This window comes from Salvelinus fontinalis, chromosome 14 (genome assembly GCF_029448725.1).
Source record: "Salvelinus fontinalis isolate EN_2023a chromosome 14, ASM2944872v1, whole genome shotgun sequence".
NCBI classification, from domain to species: Eukaryota; Metazoa; Chordata; class Actinopteri; order Salmoniformes; family Salmonidae; genus Salvelinus; species Salvelinus fontinalis.
The window spans coordinates 19515642-19534133 of record NC_074678.1 but is presented as its reverse complement, the minus strand read 5'-3'; the positions used below and the strand labels follow the sequence as shown (position 1 = coordinate 19534133).

The 18492-nt window shown below is 40.7% G+C and overlaps 1 protein-coding gene across 3 annotated transcripts in view; it reads left to right on the top strand.

Moving 5' to 3' along the window:
• Positions 1-1633: 1633 nt before the first annotated feature.
• Positions 1634-18492, top strand: part of LOC129869589 (zinc finger protein 644-like) — a 32827-nt gene continuing 15968 nt past the window's right edge. For 2 of the 3 annotated variants that reach the window (XR_008761992.1, XM_055944119.1), the window contains exons 1-2: positions 1634-1734; positions 5107-5156. The gene's annotated coding sequence lies outside the window, so the exon portion shown is untranslated. The other variant, XM_055944120.1, reaches the window with a different exon arrangement.

Here is an 18492-nt window from a genome sequence, read left to right as displayed (position 1 = left end):
ATTACTATAATAGTAATAGTAGAATGCACAAGGTGCAATCTTGAAATTGGGTAGTGCATCATTAGTTCCTCTTGTCATCAAAGTCATTGCATACTTTAAAGAGCTATTTATAACTTGTCAGAAATGTCCCGATCAACTAGCCCATGTCAGCTAACGTTTTTTATTTATGTTTTTTACCCCATAGATATTGCTGTACATTTTTTGTCACTCAAATATCATATGAATACACATTAGACATGGCAAAATGTATAGAATTGCAGGAAATTAGCTTTAAACCTGCAAAATTCTCTCCACCAACAAGAAGGGTGTGAACAGTTTGTATCATGAACAGTGCTTGTGCCCATAGAAATAGACTTGGCGGGTGCGAGCGCATGCAGTGGGGGCGCAGGATGTTTCCCCACTGCATGAAGAGGGACCCTTCATGCAGTGGGGGTGCAGGATGCTGGAAGGGGGACCCTGAGTGAAAAAGTTTGGGAACCCCTGCAACAGCCGGCTTCGACAGCATAGTCATAATCAGGGGATATAAAGACATACATATCAAAGTCATCAGCCTTGTAGTCCCATACAAGATGATTTTATACACTATAATGCTGTACTGGCTGGCAGCTAACTTTACTGTCTTTTAGTTCCCCTTGAACATAATACATCAGTCAAGATAGGCTAGAATAGGCCTACCTGTGCTTTGTCGAGGATTAGCCTGCTAAATTGCAGACCCTGCTGAATCTTGTATGCCACTGCAATAAGGTTGTGGCAACTCACAAATACATTGGTTTGAAAATATATCTACACTAGCCTTGTTACCAATGACTCTATAAAGAGCTTAATGTATTTTCCTGAGTTATATAGTCACTCAGGAATGGATAACTAGAATAGAATAGATTTCAGAACATTTTAGCACACTTATCCAGAGAGGCTTACAGGAGCAACTAGGGTTAAGTGCCTTGCTCAAGGGCACAGCAACAGATTTTTCACCTAGTTGGCTCTGGGATTCAAAAACGCAACCTTTCGGTTACTGGCCTAACACTCTTAATCACTAGGCTGCCGCCCCAGTCACTTGTAAAGTATTGCATAAAGAAATGGTAGTGTTCAAAGTAAATATATGCTACTACAATAAAACAATATAGTATGATGTCACATTTCAATTTGAGAGAAGGGGTAGAATCAGGAAGCTAAAGGTGTGTGTATACAGTAATGTCATTTCCCCCACCCTTCCAGTAAAATGTTGAGTGAAATCCATGTCCAGCACAATTCATTTAACATTTGATGGTGTCTGGCTACAATGTAACATTCCACTATCTAGCAAACATTTGACCGTGTGTGTTGGACAACATTCACTCTACCGCTACAGTTTTCCCATCTTCCAAGCTCCATTTAACCCAACGACTTTTCTACAGTGGGTCTGGGATGGTCCATATTTTGAATAGGGGACCGCTAGTTTTGTCGTGAAGACCATTGCCATAAATCGAACATAAATTGAATAAAATACCGATTCTATTATATTATGTTCATTGCCTTTTGCAGTATCGGTGAAAGAGAAGAAGTCCTATGCCCTGTGCTATTCAGCTAACGTTAACATTTATTTCCCTCCGTTGCAAACATCCCTCTCAGAATTATAGTTTAACCTGCAGAATTTTTAGCAAAATGGCGACACTGTAATGGATGGAGGACGAAAAACGTACAGTGTCAAGTGTAATGACAAACTTGCTAATTGTTATTGTTTCCTGCATTGGGAAGGTAGGTCTCATGCTTCGATACACGCGTCTATAGACAATATATTATTATTTGGGGTATCTGGTGTTGACATGTTTAGAGGTTCGTGGTAGCCCTGGTTTTATTGAGCACGGAACACAGCGGACACACTGGCACCATACTGGCATAGAGATGAGATAACGCAAGACGTTAGCTCGACATGCATAATGGTCAGTATGGACTGATGGACTTGACTTCCATTCACCAATTGTGCACTGTCAAGTTACCCGATACTCACTAAGCACTCCATTGTCCTGTATGTTGTAGTTAAGCACCGTTCCAAAAGTTCTTAGTTTTCAGCTACTCAATAGACTCTTTGTTGTTTCTTTATCTACGCAATGGGGCTGTAGCCTACCTGTACCCAATAACTTAACACAGAGGGCTATACCTTTTAAAAGGGGTGTTGTCAGAGCTATACGTGTCACATCTGCAGCCAGTCTGAGATTTGAGTCATCTGACACCTTCAAGTATTCAAACGAACATGGAGCAATGCATTCCTCAACTAATTAGGTCAGATTTGTAGCCACTACCCTAGGCTACCTCCTCAACTTTTTAGAAGACTTACACGAATCATGCACTTGGCCTATTTGAAACTTAGACCGATTGTTTCAAAGTATTAAATACTATTATAATCTATTCCCACATTTTTTGGGGGGTTCTGCTGTCATGGAATGCCTTTCCCATACTAAAGATAGACTCATAGAATCAAGTGCTATTTGCATGTATAAATATCACTTTGCTCCACTGTGTCCATTCCATTCAAACATGAAAACAATATGTGAAATGCATTATATGGGTATCATGTCTCTGCATGCCCTACTGTGAACTGTAAACCATTGTTCTACAAACAGATTCCTGCAGTAGCCTACTTTAAAGGCAAAGGGATCTTTGCACTTTGAAGGTAATCTGCCACAACAACTGCTAATGAAGTATGCCCACATTAATAGAACAATAATAATAAAACACCTTTCAGTTATGGGAGTCACTCACCCCAGTTACACTGTAGCTGGAATTCATGCAAATTCCAAAGCATTTATAACATATTATGATAATCTATGATTATGACCTAACTCAAATAATATTGACTTTATATGAAAGTTGATCTACAGTTGAAGTCGGAAGTTTACATACACTTAGGTTGGAATCATTAAAACTTGTTTTTCAACCACTCTACAAATTTCTTGTTAACAATCTATAGTTTTGGCAAGTCAGTTAGTGTATGACACAAGTAATTTTTCCAACAATTGTTTACAGACAGATTATTTCACTTATAATTCACTGTATCACAATTCCAGTGGGTCAGAAGTTTACATACGCTAAGTTGACTGTGCCTTTAAACAGCTTGGAAAATTCCCGAAAATTATGTCATGGCTTTAGGAGCTTCTGATAGGCTAATTGACATAATTTGAGTCAATTGGAGGTGTACCTGTGGATCTATTTCAAGGCCTACCTTCAAACTCAGTGCCTCTTTGCTTGACATCATGGGAAAATCAAAAGAAATCAGCCAAGACCTCAGAAAACAATGGTAGACCTCCACAAGTCTGGTTCATCCTTGGGAGCAATTTCCAAACGCCTGAAGGTACCACGTTCATCTGTACAAACAATAGTACGCAAGTATAAACACCATGGGACCACGCAGCCGTCATACCGCTCAGGAAGGAGACACGTTCTGTCTCCTAGAGATGAACGTACTTTGGAGTGAAAAGTGCAAATCAATCCCAGAACAACAGCAAAGGACCTTGTGAAGATGTTGGAGAAAACAGGTACAAAAGTATCTATATCCACAGTAAAACGAGTCCTATATCGACATAACCTGAAAGGCTGCTCAGCAAGGAAGAAGCCACTGCTCCAAAACCGCCATAAAAAAACGCCATAAAAAAGCCAGACTACGGTTTGCAACTGCACATGGGGACAAAGATTGTACTTTTTGGAGAAATGTCCTCTGGTCTGATGAAACAAAAATAGAACTGTTTGGCAATAATGACCATCGTTATGTTTGGAGGAAAAAGGGGGAGGCTTGCCAGCCGAAGAACACCATCCCAACCGTGAAGCACGAGGGTGGCAGCATCATGTTGTGGGAGTGCTTTGCTGCAGGAGGGACTGGTGCACTTCACAAAATACATGGCATTATGAGGAAGGAAAATTATGTGGATATATTGAAGCAACATCTCAAGACATCAGTCAGGAAGTTAAAGCTTGGTCACAAATGGGTCTTCCAAAAGGACAATGACCCCAAGGATACTTCCAAAGTTGTGACACAATGACAGCAAAGTCAAGGTATTGGAGTGGCCATCACAAAGCCTTGACCTCAATCCCATAGAAAATTTGTGGGCAGAACTGAAAATGCGTGTGCGAGCAAGGAGGCCTACAAATCTGACTCCATTACTCCATCTCTGTCAGGAGGAATGGGCCAAAATTAACCCAACTTATTGTGGGAAGCTTGTGGAAGGATACCCGAAACGTTCCCTAAGACAGGGAATCTTTACTAGGATTAAATGTCAGGAATTGTGAAAAACAGAGCTTAAATGTATTTGGCTAAGGTGAATGTAAACTTCCAACTTCAACTGTACACTCTGGCTTCACGCACACACACGCACGTACACACACACACAGACACACACACACACAGACACACACACACACACACGCACACACAGTAAATTCCTCCTTGTAAACCGATTTCCCAGTTTGACTTAATAAATGAGATGGACTAGGCAAGTTATCCTCAAATTGATTATATGTAACTTGACAAGGTCAAATATAAGATGCCAGAATTCGCAGAATGCACGGCATAGCAAAACATCATGTGTACAGTATTGCATCCCAAATGTCACCCTATTCCCTATATAGTGCACTACTCATGGCCAGGCCCCATAGGGCGTTCTGGTCAAAGGTAGTGCACTATGTAGGGAATAGGGTGCCATTTGGAACACAACTTGAGTCTGCTGTCTTGACGCGCTCATACTGCTATAAATGAAAACGCCAGGGACTACTGTAACGGGAGTACACTGCCCTGAATTATCAACTCAGATGAGCAGCTGCAGTGAGAGATGAGATATTTTAGTAATCCTTAGGAAGGATATAGTACCAAGGACCACATATATTTTAGTAGCAAAAGGAAATAAGGGCAGAATGATTGGATGATGTGGCATACATTGACAATATCCTCTTAGTATAAACCATTGAATCTATAGGAAATGTCCTATTGAAGGTACTTCAGTAGCCAACACTGCCATTGAACCATTGCCATTGAAGGGAACATTTGTGTATCACTTTTAAAACTCAAGTTTTGATACTGTATGATATGCTATATTAATGTGTGGATACATAAAGACCATTTTTATTTCTTTATTACAGGTGGGTTTTCAGAAGACCGTAGAGTGGAACCAATGGTTTGGAACAGATTGGTAAGGAATGACTGCTTTTGAATCATCTATTAGTAAACCACAAGCATTAGTAACATGTCTACAATTGTATTTTGTGCTGAACCATATTAACCATACCCTTTTACTGCAGTTTGCTAAATCAGGGTTTTGGTAGTCTTAAACAAATCTAATTTGAAACCAAAGTATACACTTCACACACATGGTTATGGGCTTAAGAAAAATACACCTGTACCATGTCAGATATAGAGTTGAAATATATTCAATTGTGAGTTTGCGTCCCAATATTACACTTTATATCACAAAAGACTGAAATATAACAAAACCATTTGACAAAGAAACACAAGAATTTAAGCTGTTTAAAAATATATATAAAAATATTAACATTCCACCCATGAGGCCGCTAGTACTGCAGGAAAGGGCTACCTAACTTTGTATACTTCAATAAATGTATATAAAATTCCAAATTGAAGAAGATGTCATGCATGACTGATAATGTTTTTCAGGTTATATTGAAGGAAAGGGATTTTAACGCACAATAATGTGACAGTATGTTGTTGAGGTGTGATGATTGTGAGACGCAGTTGTGTTTCTCCATACATACTGCCATAACACCTGAACCTGTAGCTCAGAGCTGTGAACTGCTCTGATACTATAGCTAGGTGTGATTAGATTAAGCAGAGTCAAATTAAATCTCAGATGTCACTTCCGTGTTTGCATCCCAAATTGCACCCTATCCCCTACAGTATATAGTGCACTAATTTTGACCAAGAGCCACAGGGAATAGGGTAACATTTGGGATGCACACCATTTGTCACTGCCATCTCCAACACTACACTACACTACACTTGGCAGGTCATAGGCAGTGTTAAGTCTATTTCCTGTTACTCTGATTATACCTCCAGTCATACACATAGACCAAGAAGAGATTGACGCAAAACAATATGAGTGTGATTTTAAGTGTTGTTATGTGATCTAGTAATATTGTAATATTTAAATTAATATTCTATTTTCTTCAATGACATACTTTCATGGTACGTTTGATCTATATCCCAGGTAACAGGGGACGTCCTCAGGACAATCACAACGTTCACAGTTGGTCCCTTACTGGGACTATATAGTGCATCATGTGTAGAGAGAGAGAGAGGTTTCTAGCCCCTTGCAGGTCTCCTGGGGTTTTGACTCCTAAACTCACTGGGAACTCCAGTAACACAGACTTGTTGAAGTGGCTCTACAGTGTCAGCCAATCTGTCTGTTCTCCTCAAACATGTCTGTCAGGTTACAGAGCGTTCCCACCACTAAGGGGCACAATATGATCACTAATGCCTTAACCCACCCATTCAGAGGAGTTGAGTTACAGGTCTAGATGAACAATGGCACATAACAATAGGCAAGCATTACAGTGATTAATTACTATTTTTGATTTGTCATTGCAGTCTATAATTTTTAGAGAAGTATTTGTAGAGTCGGCCAAAAGTGAAGGCAGTCGCTACAAGACAATCACAAAAAAATGCAATATTTCAGGAGAAAAAAGGATTGAAACATTTTCATTGTGTTCCATACTAAATTAAACTACATTTCTAAGATGCTAACTGTATACAAGATTTACTTATGACTGAAATAGATACGTCTACACCAAGTCTACAGTATATTGAATGCACATATAAATACAGGTATGTTTAGTGATATTTAAAAGAAATAGAAAGTATTAGTATTTCCAATCTGTAGCTCTGTAGTAATAATATAATCCTCATAATGTGACCACATAATGTCATCCAAATTAACCACAGACAAGAAGGCCCAATCGGAAAAGATTTTTGTGCAGATTCCAGGATCAATACAACCAAGGCCGGAAGAATGTTCTATTGATGTGGAAGCTATTCACTCATTGAGCGCCAATTAACCAAAAATGTAAGCCCTGTGTTTGTATTGATTGAGAGGGTAACAGCAGAAGTTTGCCACTAAATTAGTAACAAGGCAGCTGGACCTTTCTGTGATATCTATCAAGGTTGTGGCCATCCTAATTAAATTTCCCATTTATTCTCAGAGTTGGATGTGACATTTTTGAGATTTGAGCGTAGGGCTACACAGGCTAGACTTGACGCTCCGGTACCGCTTGCCGTGTGGTAGCAGAGAGAACAGTCTATGACTAGGGTGGTTGGAGTCTTTGACAATTTTTAGGGCCTTCCTCTGACACCGCCTGGTATAGAGGTCCTGAATGGCAGGAAGCTTGGCCCCAGTGATGTACTGGGCCATTCACACTACCCTCTGTAGTGCCTTGCGGTCGGAAGCTGAGCAGTTGCCATACCAGGCAGTGATGCAACCAGTCAGGATGCTCTCGATGGTGCAGCTGTAGAACCTTTTGAGGATCTGAGGACCCATGCCAAAGCTTTTCAGTCTCCTGAGGGGGAATAGGTTTTGTCGTGCCCTCTTCACGACTGTCTTGGTGTGCTTGGACATGTTAGTTTGTTGGTGATGTGGACACCAAGGAACTGGAAACTCTATACCTGCTTCACTGCAGCCCCGTCGATGAGAATGGGGGCGTGCTCGGTCCTCTTTTTCCTGTTGTCCACAATCATCTCCTTTGTCTGGATCACGTTGAGGGAGAGATTGTTGTCCTGGCACCACATGGCCAGGTCTCTACCCTCCTCCCTAAAGGCTGTCTCGTTGTTGTCGGTGATCACTGTTGTATCATTGGCAAACTTAATGATGGTGTTGGAGTTGTGCCTGGCCGTGCAGTCATGAGTGAACAGCGAGTACATGAGGGGACTATGCATGCACCCCTGAGGGGCCCCTGTGTTGAGGATAAGTGTGGCAGATGTGTTGTTACCTACCCTTACCACCTGGGGGCGGCCCTTCCGGAAGTCCAGGATCCAGTTGCAGAGGGAGGTGTTTAGTCCCAGGGTCCTTAGCTTATTGATGAGCTTTTCGGGCACTATGGTGTTGAACGCTGAGCTGTAGTCAATGAATAGCATTCTCACATAGGTGTTCCTTTTGTCTAGGTGGGAAAGGGCAGTGTGGAGTGCAATAGAGATTGCACCATCTGTGGATCTGTTGGGGTGGTATGCAAATTGAAGTGGGTCTAGGGTTTCTGGGATAATGGTGTTGTTGTGAGCCATGACCAGCCTTTCAAAGCACTTCATGGCTACAGACGTGAGTGCTACGGTTGGGTAGTCATTTAGGCAGGTTACCTTAGTGTTTTTGGGCACAGGCACTATGGTGGCTCCTTGAAAACGGCAGCTCTAGCCTTTAGCTCAGTGTGCATGTTGCCTGTAATCCATGGCTTCTGGTTGGGGTATGTACATACGGTCACTGTGGAGACGACGTCATCGATGCACTTATTGATGAAGCCAATGACTGATGTGGTGTACACCTCAATGCCATTGGAGGAATCCCAGAACATATTCCAGTCTGTGCTAACAAAACAGTCCTGTAGCTTAGCATCTGTTTCATCTGACCACTTTTTAATTGATCTAGTCACTGGTGCTTCCTGCTTTTCTGAGCCTACCGTTATACTTATGGTTAGTTGTTACATAGTGATGAACCTTCCTTTCTCTCCTCTCAACCATCTCAGGGAGACAAATCCTCATCTAATCAGCTCCTTCTAGACACATTCCTGCCAGCTTGATTTATAAATGACCTTCAAAAGGATAGATCAGGGACATTTTTTCATATTATGTTTTTGAAGGACTTGTATGCCATTTTATGGCAGTGCAAATGCTCCCTTAAACTAAGTCCTGTTCTGATTTGAGTATTATTCACTTCTTAAGAGGGGTAAGATCGCTGCATGGTCAGCTGTCCATAGTAATGCCGCTGGGAACCGCTGGGAATCTCATTATTCTGACTGCAGAGGTTATATTACAAATCTTTAAAAAATTGCATTGAAGGACTGTTACCTGGTAAATTACAGTATCCTACTCAGATATTTGGAATACGTGTTTGATATTATGAAGACAGGAGTAAAACAATATATTTTTTATCATTGGTACAGTTATTATTCTAATCAAATCAATGTTAATTGTTCACGTACACAGATTAGCAGATGTTATCTCTCACGCCCTGACCTTAGTTATCTTAGTTTTATTTATTGTTTTGGTTAGGGTGTGACGAGGGTGGTATGGGTGTTTTTCCCTTGTCTAGGTTTTTTTGTATATCTATGGGGTTTTGGTATTGTCTAGGTAATGTAGGTCTATGTGTAACAGTATAACTTTAAACCGTCCCCTCGACCCGACACGGGCGCGAACCAGGGACCCTCTGCACACATCGACAACAGTCACCCACGAAGCGTCGTTACCCATCGCTCCACAAAAGCCGCGGCCCTTGCAGAGCAAGGGGCAACACTACTTGTAGGTTTCAGAGCAAGTGACGTAACTGATTGAAACGCTAGTAGCGCGTACCCGCTAACTAGCTAGCCATTTCACATCCGTTACATATGGTGGCCTAAATTGGTTCCCAATCAGAGACAGCTGTTTATCATTGTCTCTGATTGGGGATCCTATTTAGGTTGCCATTTTTCCATTTTGGTTTTGTGGGTTATTGTCTATGTGATGTTGCATGTCTGCACTCGTGTCATTTAGCGTTCACGTTCGTTTTGTTATTTTGTATAGTTTGTTCAGTCTTCTTCGTTATTAGAAATAAGATGTATTATCATCCCGCTGCGCCTTGGTCTCCTCACTACGACGATCGTGACATTATCGCAGATGCAACGAAATGCTTGTTTCTAGCTCCAACAGTGCAGTAATAACTAGCAAAAAAAACAATACTCACATAATCTAAAAATAACGAAATTGAGAAATATCAGAACGAGCAATGTCAGAGTCCGGAATATAAATAAATATATATAGTGGTGTGTGTATAGACAGTATGAACAGTATATGAATAGATAAGGTGTGTACAGCAGTAGTTATATAGGATGAGCCATGACTAGAATACAGTATATCCATATAAAGTGGCTCATGTATAACATCATGAAGTACACAGTATCTTGCCTTTCATAGTTCAGTCTTCTAGTGTTGTGTTGAGTTTCTGCCGGTGAAGTGTTGTGTCCAGTCCACCTGTGTGTACAGGACAGGAAGGCTGCAGCAGGGCCATCTGCTGGTCACTGTTGGTATTGGAAGAGGTCCAGTTATACACATGATCAGGTTACAGTAATATACCTCTCGTGATACAAATCTGACAAGTACTCCCATGTGACTATGACAATCATAGATTAATGTTAGCTCAAACCAGTACTCAGTTATCTGATAGATAACTTGTTGGGGTAATTGAGGATTTGGTCAATCTCTACTTTATTACTCATATCTTGCTCTATTGATGTAAAGATATAAAAAATACATATTTAATCAGAAAGTGATTAAGGGAGTGTGTCTTACAGATACACATGTTCAGCTGGTTGAGAGTAATGATTGATAGTCATAAACTGAATCTTTAGAGATTCAAATATTTTGAACGAGCTATAAGTTATAGTTTCAGACTCTCACTCTGCATGTTTGACTGATTGATAGTGATTAATAGTATTTAACTGTAATAAACCGAATCGTTAGAGATTCAAATATTTTTAGGGCTTCCAAATCAGGATTTCAATGTGAGTAAATCTGATGAAAGCACTGCCTGGCGAACATTTGACTGAGTCTTTGAAGAGTCAACTTGAAATGAATCCCACAGCATCGGTTAATAAAACAGAAAGTTAGTGAGAAGAAAAGAACAAACTAACAAATTAAATAAAAGAAATGAAAGATTAAATCATCCTTCACGAAAACAGTATTCATTGGATATTTTTTCTGAGCGCTCACAAACTGATGCAATCACGCTTACAGCAGCATAATACATGAAGTTATATCATGTTATAGTCATATCATGCATTAGCAATAGACGCCATAAGCTCTGTCTATAATTTATGAATCTATATTTAAAATCACAGATAGCAGGTGGAAGAAGATGACTTACAATGGTATTTAGTACAGTTGTAATGTTGCTACATCCTTACAATAAAATAAAAGATCTCAGAACAATAGGGGGGGTCAGTCAGTCGTCAAAAAAGGGACATTTGTGAACCTCTTTGATTTGGTCTGATTTCTTTTGATCTGGAAATGAGAGGGAGGGAGGTTTTTAAAATCTCCTTAAACCCCCCAGGCCTGACCAGCCTCCCATAGGGAGTCTGTGTTGATTAATACACATACTCAGAGGATGGACGTGGGAAGTGTGTGTGTGTGTAGAGAGTTTATGTGTGTGTATCTCAGTGTGTATGTGTGTGTCAAACCCTCGCCTGTGATCAGTGGCTAAGGGTTAGACGGTAGACGCCAGCCCACCCCACATCTCCACGGTGTACCTCCATTGATAAGATTATATTAATTGGTATGAATAGAGAGGGCTTTCTCCTCCTACTCCACCTCTCCTTGTATACGTTTACCATTATACTCATTAGATTCCCCAGTGCGGTGCCTCCTAGCCAGCTTCCCTTGTCCTCCACATCCCCCTGGGGTCTCCTGGGAGGCAATTTGCATCTCTCCATGGAGCCTCTCTGGGGTTATTGAGGAAATATTAGCCTCTTTTCTTCCCCGGCCGACCCTTTGATTTATTTGGAGGCTGGGCTGGTAGAGTGGCAGGCCCATGTTAATGACTGGTCCTGGTGCAGGACCCCTGGTGCAAGCCACTCTTTGATCCACGCTGGCAAGGTGCAATTGACAAGCACCACTGAATAATCATGTTGTGTGTGTGTGTGTGTGTGTGTGTGTGTGTGTGTGTGTGTGTGTGTGTGTGTGTGTGTGTGTGTGTGTGTGTGTGTGGGGAAGAGGTCTGTGTGTGAGTCTCGGTGTATATGTGTGTGTACTGTATGCACAGCTTAGATAGGTAGACCTTGAGAAATGACAAGAGGGAATCCCATTGCTGTCAGGGTCAGTGCGTTCAAGTTGCTCAGTGTCTCTGATCACCCAGAGTGCATTGTGGGTTAGATTATAAAGGTTAATAAATAAAATTATGTTTGATTGGAAAGGTTTGTGTTTGCTTACTTGTATCCCTAGCTATATCTATGTGTTTTTTATTATTTTATTGTTTGCCTGGAAGGGGAAAGTTATTTTCCTTCCTTCGAACAAGGAACAGTTCATGGGCAGTTGTTATTATTATTGTTAGACTTTGCAGATAATTTACTTCTTGTTTATGGGCCTAGGACTAAGGACCACATCCCCACTTCTGGCCAGCCATATAGTTTAGTTCAGCTGCCACACAGTAGGTGTAGCAATCTAACAACACTCTAACGACCTGCTAGATTACACGTTCTTTACCTGGAGAATACACTAATTGCCGAAAGTATTTTAAAACGGAATAATATTATCGGAGAACACACAGATTTAAAAGTATAAAGTACTTTAAATGAGGGACAATGCTCTGTTCTACTGATGATGAATAATGCTGAATCAATTGAGTTTGGCTTGCTTTGTACTGTAGCTAGCTAGTGAGAGGTCCTTGTTATAGCCCCTGCTGCCTGATCCATCCTTGCCACATACTCTGTACGACTGACGGAGCCAGATATTCATATTATGTTTTTAAAGAAAGGTAATGAGAGGTTTTTCATCCTGATGTGTGCGATGCTTGACATTCCTCCAGATGTAAGCGTGCTGATGCCTGCTCACTCGGCAGAGAGAGGAGCCTGTCCTCCGTTTGGAGAGGAGTTTGACACTGACATCTCTTTCATGTGATTGGTCACGTGTCTGACTACAGAAAAGTGGCAGTGACAAAGTTTTATAGGCCTATATTTTATATAATTCCATCTCAACAAAAAGACAGGGTGCAATCTGAGCATGCCCGATCATGATCATAGCAATTGCTTGTATCATGCATATAGCCCCGAAGTATTTATATATGGTGAGCTCTCACATTTATTAAAAGCCAAAACCCATACAACTAATAAATAAAATAAATAAATAAATAAAAATAGCAAAGCTACCAATGCATTCTATATCTAGGCCTACATCACACATTCAAAACAGATGAGAAGATATGAATCAACAGCTCATGTCATGAAGGATGCAACAAACACAGTAGTACATGGAAATGTGCCATTTTCAACAGGCATGAACAGCACTGCACAGCTTGCCAGAACCAGCCGAGTAGATGAGTGTGGCGGCGATATGCTTTAGTTAGGGTGTGTCCCAAATGGCAACTTATTCCCCATTTAGAGCTATAGGACTCTGGTCAAAAGTAGTGCACTACTGTATATAGGGAATACAGTGCCATTTGGGACTTAGCCAGTGAGTGTTTTCTTCTCAGTATTTGTGTGTATCTAAACAGAACAGATATGATGTTCATGAACCATCTGTCTGCTGTAGTATTCACAGTGACTGTGTCCCAAATGGCACCCTACTCCCTGTATAGAACACTGCCTTTGACCAGAGCCCATAGGGAAAGTAGCTGTTCCTCTGTCGCCACTGGCCCTGGTCTCCTACTCATTGTGAGAGAGAGAGAACTCACTAAAACGGTCACATGAATGCTTGAAAAAAACCTCAGACCTAAGATTTTTTTTCTTCTTAAAAAGGAGAGAAGTTTAAAACTAACAAAGCCCAGGGAAATCCCCATCAGACATCCCTCCCTTAATCCATTTAATTTTGAAAGGTATTGTTTAAAGCTTCAAAGTTGATATAGTTTAATCCCCTCTCTAACACTACGGGCAGAAAATGAGGCCATGTCAGCAGTTTGAACAGATATAATCTACTCCACACAACAGAAAAGCCTCGTGCTAGACAAGGTTGCATAGGTTCCCTGTGAACTCAAGCGTTTGATGTTGCTACCTGCTATTGAACATGACTTCTGTCTTAACCCAACTGTCACTCGCTCCCTCTCCTCTTTTATCACTCCCAATGTTCTCTCTACACCTTTTTTTCATCAGTAAATCTACCATCACAGCCATTTCATTTATTCTCTTTCTGTTTTTTAGAGAAAAGGGCATGACAAGGTTTGAGGGTTTGGTGCAAGGTGTATTTTTTTTTACATGCTCTTTAGTCTTAACTCTGTGAAATGAAACAAGCCCACTTGGTTTTTACTGGCAGGATGTATTATTCTTTTGTTTAGTGAAATTCGGGGCTTGCTTTCAGAGCGTTTCTGGCTAGTTGAATTTGAGTCCACTCAACATTGCCACAACTTTACATCACTATTGCCTTCATGGTGTGTAATCAGCGTTTTGTTCTCTGTTTTTGTTATTGTTCCATAGAATAGAAAGAAAGCTCAATGCATGTTCTATTATTCTTACATTCTTCTGAACCTTTGTTTACTGAGTCCAAATATGCACACCACAACCTATTTTAGAACATAGGCTATTAATATATCATTATAATCTATAACTGTGTCTGTGTCCCAAATGGTTCCATATTGCCTATATAGTACACTACTTTTGACCATAGCCCTGTCAGCCCTGGTCAAAAGTAGTACACTTGTGACTAAAGCATTTCTTCTCATTAGAACTGTTTGAGTCAAATACATGTATTTTTACTCTAGCAGGGGATGACATTGTTTGGTTATCAACGGCTTTGTGTAATTACATTACCATGATTCAGGCTGACAAGACTGAGTGCGTCTGCTCAGCATACAGGCATACATAATCACACCCCGAATCAGGATACAGGCATACATAATCACACCCCAAATCAGGATACATACATACATAATCATACCCCAAAATCCCTCTAGAGACAGGGGATGCTATTATGATGTAGATTACCTTTTGTTGACAAGCTGTCTGGATGATAAAAATGAACTTAATCAAGCCAAACGTCATGTCATGTACAAACGTCATGCATCAAGTCTGGAACCAACAGGACCCTGCACAGCTTCTACCCTCAAGCCATAAGACTGCTAAATAGCTAGTTAAATAGTCCGGGTAGGTATTTGGTTAACTATCTGCATTGACCCCCCTTTGCACTAACTCTTTTGACTCATCACACTGCTGCTACTGCTTATTATCTATCCTGTTGCTTAGTCACTTTACCCCTACCTACAGTATATGTACAGATCTACCTCAATTGCCTCGTTCATGCCCCTGCACATGGACTCAGTACTGGTACCCCGTGTATACAGTATAGTCAAGTTAGCGTTACTCATTGTGTTTTTATTCCTTGTGTTATTATCTTTCTATTATTTTCTATTTTTCTCTCTGCATTGTTGGGAAGGGCCCTTAAGCAAGCATGTCACTGTTTGTCTACACCTGTTGTTTGTCAAGCATGTGACACATAACATTTGATTTGACGTATGAAACTGCCCACTTTATTCTCTTTATGAATACAAGCACCATTGAATTTATTGTAAATTCATAATTGTGAGCTCTACATTTACAGTAGTTGCTGAATAGCTGTGTTATTATTACTGTGTTATTATGAGGGTTGTAGGCTACACTAATCTTTTTGGGCCTGTTTCTCTTGTGTCTCTGCATGGGTCTGTCTGGGTAAAGGAGCAGTCTGTGATATTAACTATCATTTTTTAAAGTATATAACTTCTAAATGCCTCAAAAGCTTACCCCATCCTAAGCAAAAATATCTGGTGTCGCTGGGTCTATGTGGTTATTGGTTAACTGTAGGCTTTAGACCACACTGCAGAATATGAACTGAACCAAGCCTTTCCTATTCACTGTGGCATTGAGGAGAACAGTGCTGTGCTCTCCTCTCATTGGGACTGCTGAATCTCTGCCTGTTTATTTTGATCCGTGGGTTTTGATACTCACACTTGAGAGGCAGCTTCATAAATTCACTATGTGTCAAATAAATCAATAGTTCCCATTAGCTGAGGAAGTTGTGGAGCTGCTGCAGTACTTGAAGGGCAGCGCCGGCCCCCCTCGTTGTTTAGATGTGTGTTTTCTCTCCCAGTGAAGGCAGAGGCAGAGACATACTACACGGGGATGCGTGGCTGTCTGTTGATCTATCCATACAGCTCCAGCGGTTGAACTGGTCTGGTTGACTGGTCCTGGTTGGGAAGAGGGAATTCCTTTGGACACTAGTCCCAAACTCAAAAGCCTTTAGCACTGATTCTCTACTGATGTTAAGACTGGCTAGCCTGGCACTCTTTGTTTTGTGATGTTTTCAGGCTGTTCACATGATATTTTAGCCATTTCCTGGACATTATGATAAATATGGTGATGAATGGAGCAACAAAGATCTTTTCGTTATTTTTCTATTTGTAACAAAAAATTGCAATAAAAATGTAATAAATGTAATATTTCTTTTGCAGGTTTTGCTGAGGATCAAGAGTAAGACGTTTAAAGTTTTAAATGCTTTTCTACAATGCTTTTAAAGATAATGGGTCGCTGAGACAAGCTGGTTATTAAATATCTCAGAAAGTTTTATGTATCTTGGGAATCCAGAATAATAATGATAATATGCAATTATCGCCTAGCCTTTTTCTTCTGTACAAACCTCAAGATAAGGTGCTATACGAGTGTTCCTGAAAGTGCTGATAGACCCGTAAAAAAAATAGTCAAAGAAAGAAAGAAAAAGCCAAGTAACATATTATACATATCTGGGAGGTGTTTCAGTAAGAGCTCTAGTTATTCCTTCAGTAGAATTTGGCTGAACATAAACGTTCCATTTCAGAGAATTCTAGAACATAATGATTACTGAACATTCTCTCATATAAGATGTCCTGGGGAATGATGCAGAGCTGGATTAATGGTAATACATCTCATTGATAAGATACAGATCGATCTATGCATACGGCTTAAATGTATTTAAGCTTATAATCCTTGCAAATAGCTTCCAGAAAGGCAAAGTCAGCCTTTTAACATTGACAAAGTGAAGTAAATAGAAGCAAAACATTTTTTTTCAATCGCATCCCTGTTGAACCCTGAATGTTTGCTTGTGGTTGTTATATATGGAGCAGAAAGAGAGAGAGAGAGAGTCATATCGCATGCTAGTAGCCCCACTAATGAGCCTTTAAAGCTGAAATCATATTCTGATGGCTTTGCCACCCTGCTGTTCGGGGGGTAGCAGTGACGTTAGCTTTAAATGCAGAGCGTCTGTTCTGCCTCTCCCTCCCTGCTAACCCAAGCCCCTACAGTAACACCACAGCAGACGGAGGGAACAGGGAGCTCGGAAGGTTTTACCTCAGAGGTGGTAACAGTGAAGCCACTCATTAACACTGAATTTACCACTTTGTTAGCAACGTAGCTTCCTGCAGAGAGCAGCCAACACTGGATCATGTCAAATCCACTGAGTATACATTGTAGACTACACAATAGTTCCATCTCAAATGGCACCCTTTTCCCTATAAAGTGCACTACTTTTGACCAGAGCCCTTATCGGCCTTGGTCAAAAGTAGTGCAGTAAATAGGGAATAGGGTGCCATTTGGGATGCTGCCTATGTCTATCAGCTTGGGTTACAACAAGCCTGCCTGGACACTTCACATTGTACCAAGCTGTAAAATACATCACCTCGCCTCAGTCTCACAGCTTGGCTATTACAAGGCTGGGAAGAGTGTTAAATATTAGAAGATTTTATTCATGTATTGTCACTCTTTTAAGTGGCTTGTTTAACGATTAACATGTTCAACAGTTGAGTCTATATTACATTTAGCAATCTGTCAAATGTTGATTGCTGTTTATATGTTTGTTAGTGATGGGGGGGATCGAGACATATTGTGATATTATTTTTTATTATATCGGTATTTGACTCAAAGTATACATTTGTTGGCTGCACCTGTGGCAAAACTCTTTCATCCTATAGCTTGGTGTCCATCTTCTTAAATAGTTTGCCAACATGTTTTCAGCATTTTATTTTTCTGACTGATCAAAACTTGTTTTCTCATAAACCTACAGTGAGCAATATGTTTGGAGCATCAAATCACATCAAATACGTATAGAATCATGAGAATTGTGAGAATAGCAATACATACCTTATCAGCACCTAACTATTGTGATAATATCGTATCGTGAGGTCCCTGGCAATTCCCAACCCTAATGTTTGTGTGTATGTGTGTTTATATCTCTTTATGTCTGTGTGTGTGTGTATGTGTGAGTGAGTGTTTCCATGCGTGTGTTTGTGTGAGTGTATGTGAGACAGACAGATTGTGTAGCCCGACGCATGCCAATTTGTCAGGATTGGAGCAACAACAGTGTCGTGCTGGGACCCGTGTTAGCACCATCACAGAGTGCTAAGACTGAGTATGATCTCATTGGAAGTCTACTTTATTCACATGGAAATTGGTCAATTTTAGCAGGCGTCTGGGAGCGTTCTGGGAGGAACAGGAAGGTTGTATCCCAGAGGTGTGCTCTGGTAATTAAGAGCCCTCACCGGGGTATCTGGGGCTAACAGCAGGGTTTGTTGTGAAGAGAAGTGGCGGACGAGGGTGTTAGGAAAATCATAATGCAGTAACAGAGAGTCGATC